The following is an 8,775-nucleotide window of genomic DNA, read 5'->3' as shown; positions in this document are numbered from 1 at the left end:
AGTGGCAGATGCTTTATCAAGGTTAGAAAATACATCACAAAAAGGACAGCGAACAATAAAAATTGGATTAAATCAATTAGTAGAAAGTACTGGATTATATTCTAAAGAAGAAATTATAAGAGATCAGATCAATTTGAGTGAAAAACAAAAAGTCCTTAGGAAAGATGAGGTATATTATAAAATAATAAATGGCATAGAAGTATATGTAATAACTAGAACTTTAGCAAAGAAAATATTGAAAAATTTACATAACAATTATATGCATATTGGTTCAAGAAAGCTATGGATGCTATTTAGGGACAATTATTTTGTAAAGAATGACATAAGTATAGCAAAAGAAATTACTACCCAATGCCCAATATGTCAACTAAACAAAGAAAAGAATTTCAAAAACCAGAACACATATAAATCTAATGTTGTATATGAAAAACTAAATACAGTTTCCATGGATTTTATTTCAAATTTAGTTCTCAGTCCAACAGGAAAAAAGCATATACTAGTGATAGTTGATTTATATACAAAATTTATTAAACTATATCCCTGCTCCAGAACAAATGTTAAAACATTAAAATTATATATTAATCAATTTTTCGAAGAAATAGGACCATTTAGAAATTGCATAATAGATAATGCTACATATTTTAACAACCAAAAATTTCGGGCATTTTGTGAGAAAAAGGGAATCAACATTCATTTTACAAGTATCAGACATCCTCAGGCAAATCCTGCAGAAAGATATATTAAAGAAGTTATAAAATATTTAAGGATACTGTGCCAAAATCAACACGAAACTTGGCAGCAACATATACCACAAGTAGAGTATTTTTTAAATAATACACATAATTTGAATACAGAGGAAGTACCAGAATATTTAATGTTTGGTCATATAGGAAACAGAAAGTGGATTAGTGAATATAATCAGGATATGTTAGAACAAGTAATGCAGAAAGTGAATAACCGAATTAGGAGGAAAGCTGAAAAATATATAAGAAGACAAAATCGAAATATAAAAAAACCAATCACATTTCAAAAAGGAGACCTAGTGTTAATTCGTTCACTTAGAAAAAGTAATGTTAAAGAAAACCGTTGTAAGAAATTACAACCAATGTTTAAAGGTCCATATACAATTGAAAATCAGAATGGACTAAATAGTTATGTGTTAATAGATGCAGAGAACAGACTAAGAGGCATATTTCATATCAACGACATTTTTCAATATCATGAAGAGATTGAATAATGATTTCTATACCTTTAACACAAATATAATAACACTAATAACTTACTGATATATCCATTTTATTCAATAGACTTGATTTGTTAAATGGTAGATGGTAGATTTCATTATTTTGAATCAATTTGACATCATACTTGTTGAATTTTGTATATATGGAAATTAATTTGTACCCTAAAAATCATAATTTGGGGTTAGACACAAAATTGATACTATAATTGCTATAAAAATGTCTTTCTAATATAATAAAGTAAAAAAAAACTTACCAATTTATATTGATGAAGTTATTTTGAATGGAAATAATTCCTATATTTTGTCTATAAATAAACAGAACACAATATAGATTATATTTTTAATTAAGGTTATATTTTATTCTCTGATAAAATCCATTCTCCATTTGACATGACAGTTTGACCATAGAATAGACGAACTGTTCTCCGTTATTCTCTGTTTTGACATAGACAGCGAACAGGGATGTATTTAACACATTTTAAATAAATAAAAAAAAAAAATTTGATTTAATAAATTTAATAAGGTATGAGAAAATTAATATTTAAAAGAATAATGTGTAAATTATTTATTTTAAATATTATTTTTGGGGTATTGTAACGATTGGGGTTTATAGAAAATAATTTATAAGTTATATACTACATAATATTAGATATAAAAAGTATTTGATTATTTTAAATAAGTTATATACTAGAGAATTTTATAAAAATATATTTATGTGAGGGCATTTTTAATAAATTAGCATGTAATAATTGTAAAAAGTTGTATTTTAATATTGTAAATATATATAAGTGAGCCATGTGCTTAGGCAACCAAAAATACTCTCGGAGATTGACAGATATTTATACTCTGAAGTGACGTTTAAGAATATTTACGAATATAAAGTGAGTTAAATGAAGATTAAAAATTATGCATATAATTAATGCACATTTATAATTATACACAAATAATTATTGGAGATTATAAAAGTATATTGGAAGAAATTAAATTATATTATGGTTGGAGATTAATATAAATCAACTTATAATAATTGGATATTGGTATATTGAAAAGAAGAATAAATATAAATGCTGTTTGCTGGTTTGATTGGTGGTATATAAATGCTGGTGAAGAAAAATATATCTTAAATTAGTAGAAGCTGATAATTGGAAAAAGAAATTTCACAAAAACAAGGATAACCGAAGTACGAAGACTTTCAGTGGTGATTAGAATATATATAGTGGAAAACAGTTCATTTAGGCATTCAGTGAAAGAAAGGTACAAAATTTTGTTAATATAATTTAGTTAATATCATAACAATTTCAATTTTGAAGATAGTTTGTTTAAATTTAACATTGTCTATAGAATTTAATTAGTTTTATAAGAACATCAATTTATAGATAGTTTATTTTAAATTTACATTGGCTAGGTTAGATATATATGTGTGTTCCATAATAGTTATAATAAAGATAATTTTAAAAAGTACTTACAAGCTAATTCTTTGAGAACCGCGATAAAAACCCTATATTATTAAAAATACTCATTGTTCATCATTCAAACAAAAAACACATCATAACAATATATATATATATATATATATATATATATATATATATATATATATATATATGTATATATATATATATATATATATATATATATATATATGTATATATATATATATATATATATATATATATATATGTATATATATATATATATATATATATATATTGTTTTATATATATTATATTATATTATATTATATTATATATATATATATATATATATATATATATATATAATCTTTGCAGATTAGTTAAATAGTAAACTCTTAAATATTGGGGAAATCTGCAAGAAAGACTCTAATGTGTATCAATTGTTTCGCCGAACGTTTTCGCCAAAGAGAATTAATTTGGCTTCTTCAGGGCTGAAAGAAAATAAATTATAATTAGCTACCATATATTATCTATTAAAACATTATTGATCTTACCGTAACTTAGAATTGTAGAGTTAGAATATTAAAAAACTTTGCTAGTAACATAGATAAGACTCCCATAGATAGGCTTAGTAATATTGTCTACAACATTCCATGTCTCTCTTGCAACAATTCATACATCGGTCAAACATCTCAATTATTGAAATCACGTATTACACTACACAAAAGTGATTCTCGACTTCACCCTGACCGTTGTGCATTAGCCAAACATGTCCATTCCACTGGTCATCTCATGGACTATACTAACACCACAATTCTCCACCGTGAGAACAATAAATCTAAAAGAGAGTTCATTGAAATGTCTTATATTTTCCTTAACGATTTCTCCATTAATGTTAAGAGTGACATCAAGAATCTAAGCGATATATACCACTTGTTACTTAAATCAGATACCAAGAACAATACTATATCACAAATAACTAACTTGACTGATATATCCATTAACAACTAACATACCTTTAATTAATTTTCATTAACAAAAAAATATATAACATTCCCTTGCTTTTCTTAGATACATCTCAATAAGATGCAATGATACATGAACAATATAATATAATTAAATAAAGAAAATCAAAATAATATTTCCCTATACTGGGATTTAAATTCATTCGTTTTTTACCAATGAACCTTAACGACATAAAGATTCATAAGAACTAATGAAGTTGTCAGCGCTTGCGTTCTGGCTAAAACAAAACCTCACTTTTAAACTATCTAAATTAAAAAAGAAGAAATCTCTTAAAAAGAATTACCTCCTTTTAAATGTAGTTACATTGGGTTTTTCGATTAACCTTGGGTAAGCCTTTACGTGTCAAGTTCAAAGCTACCATACATTTCAAACCTTAAAAAAACTTTTTTTGCACATAGTAACAAAAAACACCACTATGTTACTAGCAAAGTTTTTTAATATTCTAACTCTACAATTCTAAGTTACGGTAAGATCAATCATGTTTTAATAGATAATATATGGTAGCTAATTATAATTTATTCTCTTTCAGCCCTGAAGAAGCCAAATTAATTCTCTTTGGCGAAAACGTTCGGCGAAACAATTGATACACATTAGAGTCTTTCTTGCAGATTTCCCCAATATTTAAGAGTTTACTATATATATATATATATATATATATATATATATATATATATATATATATATATATATATATATATATATATATATGTTAGTTTTGATATTTCCGCGGGAGCTGTATGTTATATCAATGGTATTCCGGGTTTGACTCCGCGTTAAATGTTGTTGGTTTTGATAAAAACTATTTTGACGACGTTTCGGCAAGATCTCACTTGCCATTTTCAAGTCTCTCGGGATGGTCTGCTTCTTGTCGATGTTCGAGTGGAACTTCCACTCGAACATCGACAAGATGTATATATAAAATAATTTCAAGCAGTTTTAACATTTTATATTTTGTTTGTAGATTTAGAGAAGGCATACGATACGGATCTTTGAAAAAACTATTTTAAACATTGACGAAAGTAGGTCTCCGTAGAGAGTATGTGGATGCTATCGCAAATATATACAAAAATGCAAGAAGTGTCGTTAAAGAAGGAAACTTTATATCTGAATCATTTCCAATAACAAAGAGGATTAAACAAGAATGTTGTCTATCTCCGACCTTATTTAAAATATTTAATCATCGCTAGAGCAGTGGAGGAAACAAGTATCCGAAATGGGAATAGACATAGGCGGTGGTAAATGTAGAACAACTTCATTTTTCGCAGATGATCAAATAGTCGTAGCGAATGATCAGAAAGATATGGACTACATGTTAAGAAAACTAAAGAAAGAATATGAAAAATGGGGTCTCAATATGAATATGTCAAAGAGAGAGTAAGAAAGAGAGAGTCTTAAAATAGGAGATGATGAAGAAGATCCAGAGTTAGAAATTAGAAACACAAAAACATACAGTGAATATAAATATCTGGGATCTATATTATCTAAAGAAGGCACTAGCAAAAGACAAATCGAAAACAGAACGCAGCAGAGAAATCAGGTGTACATTCTAAACTCTCTTTTTCTTCTTTAAGTGCCATCTTCGCGGCGGAGGTCGGCAATCATCATAGCTATTCGGACTTTTGAGGCGGCTGCTCTGAAAAGTTCATTTGATGTACGTCCGTACCACTCTCTCAGGTTACGCAGCCATGATATTCTACGCCTCCCCATGCTTCTCCTTTCTTGGATCTTTCCCTGCATAATCAGTTGGAGCAAGGTGTATTTCTCTCCAAGTGTAATATGTCCGAGATATTCCAATTTTCTTGTTTTAATTATATTTAAAATTCCTATTTCTTTATTCATCCTTCTCACTACCTCTTTGTTTGTAACCTGTTCTGTCCACGATATTTTCAGAATTCTTCTATACACCCACAGCTCGAATGATTCTAGTTTTTTTATTGATGTTACATTCAAGGTCCAAGATTCCATTCCATAAAATAAAAATGAAAAAACATAGTACCTCGCCAACCTAACTCTTAGTTACAATTTTAAATCCCTTGTACATAGCACTCTTCTCATTTTGTTAAAATTTGCTCTAGCCTTATCTATTCTGATTTTGATCTCCAGAATGTAATCATTTGTGGAGTTAATTATTGTTCCCAGATATGCATATTTGTCCACTTGTCCGACGTTGGTTACGTTTACTAGAAGATTCTCGTTATTTCTTTGAGTTTTCGATATTCTCATAAATTTCTTCTTCTTGACAATTATTGTTAGACCATACTCTTTTCCATACTCCGCTATTTTGGTCACCAGTCTCTGAAGATCTTCAATATTTTTGGCTAAGATCACTATGGTTAAGAACTCTTTACTATGGTCTAAAGATATAAGACAAGAAACGAAACTGACAATCTATCAAACCTTGGTAGAGCCTATTATGACTTATGAGGCAGAAGTTTGGCAGATCACGAAAAAAGATAGAAAACGAATAGAAGTAGTAGAAATGGGTTTTTTAAGGAGAACATGTGGTGTATCCAAAAAAGATCATATTAGGAATAAAGATATTAGAATGATGACAAATACTGTATATTCCTGTTTAGACAGATTTGAAACTTGACAACTAGTGTGGTATGGTCACGTGAAGCGAATGAATGAAGATAGATGGCCAAAGAAAGCTTTAAATTAGATACCACAACAAAGAAGAAGAAGGGGAATGCCTTCAGTTGCCTGGGAAGAAAATGTACGGCACATAATGAGAGATAGAGCCATCAAAGACGAATGGATGGACAGGAAACGAAGGCGGTCGAAATGCGAGAAGCGGCAGAAGCTGTAGGAACCTCGCTTATATACATACTTTTGTTTTGTGATTGGTAATAAAATAACTAAGACTTGATTTAATTGGGCTGGAAACGTTACTTGCTGTCTTCGATACCTCATGAAGTCCACCTCATACATATTTTCATTATTAAAACAGGTCTTATTAAAGAGCTTTCCAATATGTTCTTGTTTGACTTGTATGAAAACACGTGTTGACAGTAGAACAGGCTCTTTGTTAACATTATTTTTTCTACTTACAAAAGGAGGATTAGGTGACAGCTTCTTATCGAACAGCGTTTTGTAGTTTTTGAAATCTGCAAGTTCCATATTGTGCACTGTGTATTTACCTGATGTTTGCCTTACTAACTGTTACCAGTCTCATGGTGTTAAAATGGCCAAATTAGAGAGATTCTTTCTTTTTTCTCGATCAAAGCATGAACACTGTCTGATTCCATATGTGTGTGGCCTTTCAGTAAAAACTTTTGACTGATCGTCTTTATTTGAGAGTACGTATGCAGTATCCAAAAATAGCACAATGCAATACTTATATTTTTATTTTGTCTATAGCAGTTATCGGTCCAAAGAGTGATGCCCTCTACTTGACTACCTGGCATTGTATTGTCAGCCCATTTCCATATTGACGAGGCAATTTAATTTGCACAACGGGCCTCTTTCAATTCGTCCCACATCATGCATTATATAGAAGAATCACTGGCATCATATAATGTAAAATTTAATGTCCAAAGCTTCCTTTTGTAAAAACTAATACAATTGTTTATTAGTGGTAAAGTCAAACATTTTTGCAAATCACCAGATAACACTTTGTTTTTTGGTGACTCTTTAGTCATTATAAAAGTCCAATTGTTTTAAGTTATACCGAGTTTTAGATTCAATTAGGTGAGCATCATGATCAGCAACTTGAAGTCTTTATTAAAAATATCTGGGTACAACCACTTTTTGCTCTTAGCTTTGGATCTACACGTCTTTCATTGCATTTATGAATGTACAGTTAATATATCTTTTGTATTGTAAGATCTGTGTCCAGATAATTTCTCTTGCTCCTTTCTCTGGAATAATGACTATCTTACTTTGGGAAGAAATTGATATGTTAATGTATACTATTTATGGTTTCGGTAGGAGTTTTATTGATCTACCTCTTTGATCAGCTTTTATTAAATCTCCTGTCTCAATTTTTTTCAACATATTCACTACTACTAAATTAGATATACAAAGTGTGTTTAAAATCATAACCTTGCACACCTTCAATCGCTGATTGTTCACTGTAAAATGGTAGTGTAGTGTATTATTTTTAGATTTGGTAGTGTTTGAGTCTTTTTCTTGATCGAAAAGTAGGTTGGATGTCAACACATGAGAAGATAAATTGCTTTTTAACTATTGTGAATATATTGCGAACTAAATAAAATGTTTACACTTATTTTAGTTCATGACAATTTCACCAGGTACCAGGTGGTAATACTATGTCCGGATGGTAAATAACAGTGCAGACATTTAGTAGAGGTAAACAACACCAAGTCCAAATGGTGTTGTTTACCTCTGACTGGAAGTGGACTTGGTGTTAATTAAAAAGTCGGTAACTTGCCGCAAAATTGTCTCTGGACATAATATGATTTACCTCTGTGAAGAGCCAGAAAAGTTATGTATAAAAGTGCAATAATCTCAATTTTGATAAAAATGGACATGGTGTCCTTTACCTCCAGGGTACAGATATATATCTTTAAATAAATATAAAAATCTCGTGTTACGTTGTTTGCCCAAGCTAATATTTAAAACACACTAAACCAACTGCAATAAAATTTTATTCAAAGTGTATTTTTTGGTCCAACTTAGGACCATTTTTTATTTTTTATCTCGATGAATTCTTTTAAATTATAAATTTAAAATGTTTTGCACGATTTATACCTCTACATTTTACGTCACTTCTACATCATTTTATGATATTTTGTAACTACATATAATATATCGTAACATGACGTTTAATGGACTTTTTTTAAAATAAATCGAGTACAACTGAATCTATTATTTGGCTAATTTCAGTTTTGAAATTATTATTTAAAGTCCTAGATAGGTCTAATAGGTGAGAAAAAGTAATGAAATTATAAGGATAATAGTGGAAGAAACGGTTTGATTTCCCCTTAACAACAGTTGCACCTCTACTACAGTGGTAGTTTATTTAAACATAAAGGGACGTTAAACAAACTAACTTCACGTCTATTTACTTTTTTTGTTTCGTACAAACTCGAGAAAATATGATAAAATTGTAAGAAAAATATTAAAAGT

Source organism: Diabrotica undecimpunctata, chromosome 1, assembly GCF_040954645.1.
Source record: "Diabrotica undecimpunctata isolate CICGRU chromosome 1, icDiaUnde3, whole genome shotgun sequence".
Classification (NCBI taxonomy): domain Eukaryota; kingdom Metazoa; phylum Arthropoda; class Insecta; order Coleoptera; family Chrysomelidae; genus Diabrotica; species Diabrotica undecimpunctata.
Note: the sequence above shows the minus strand (reverse complement) of the source record.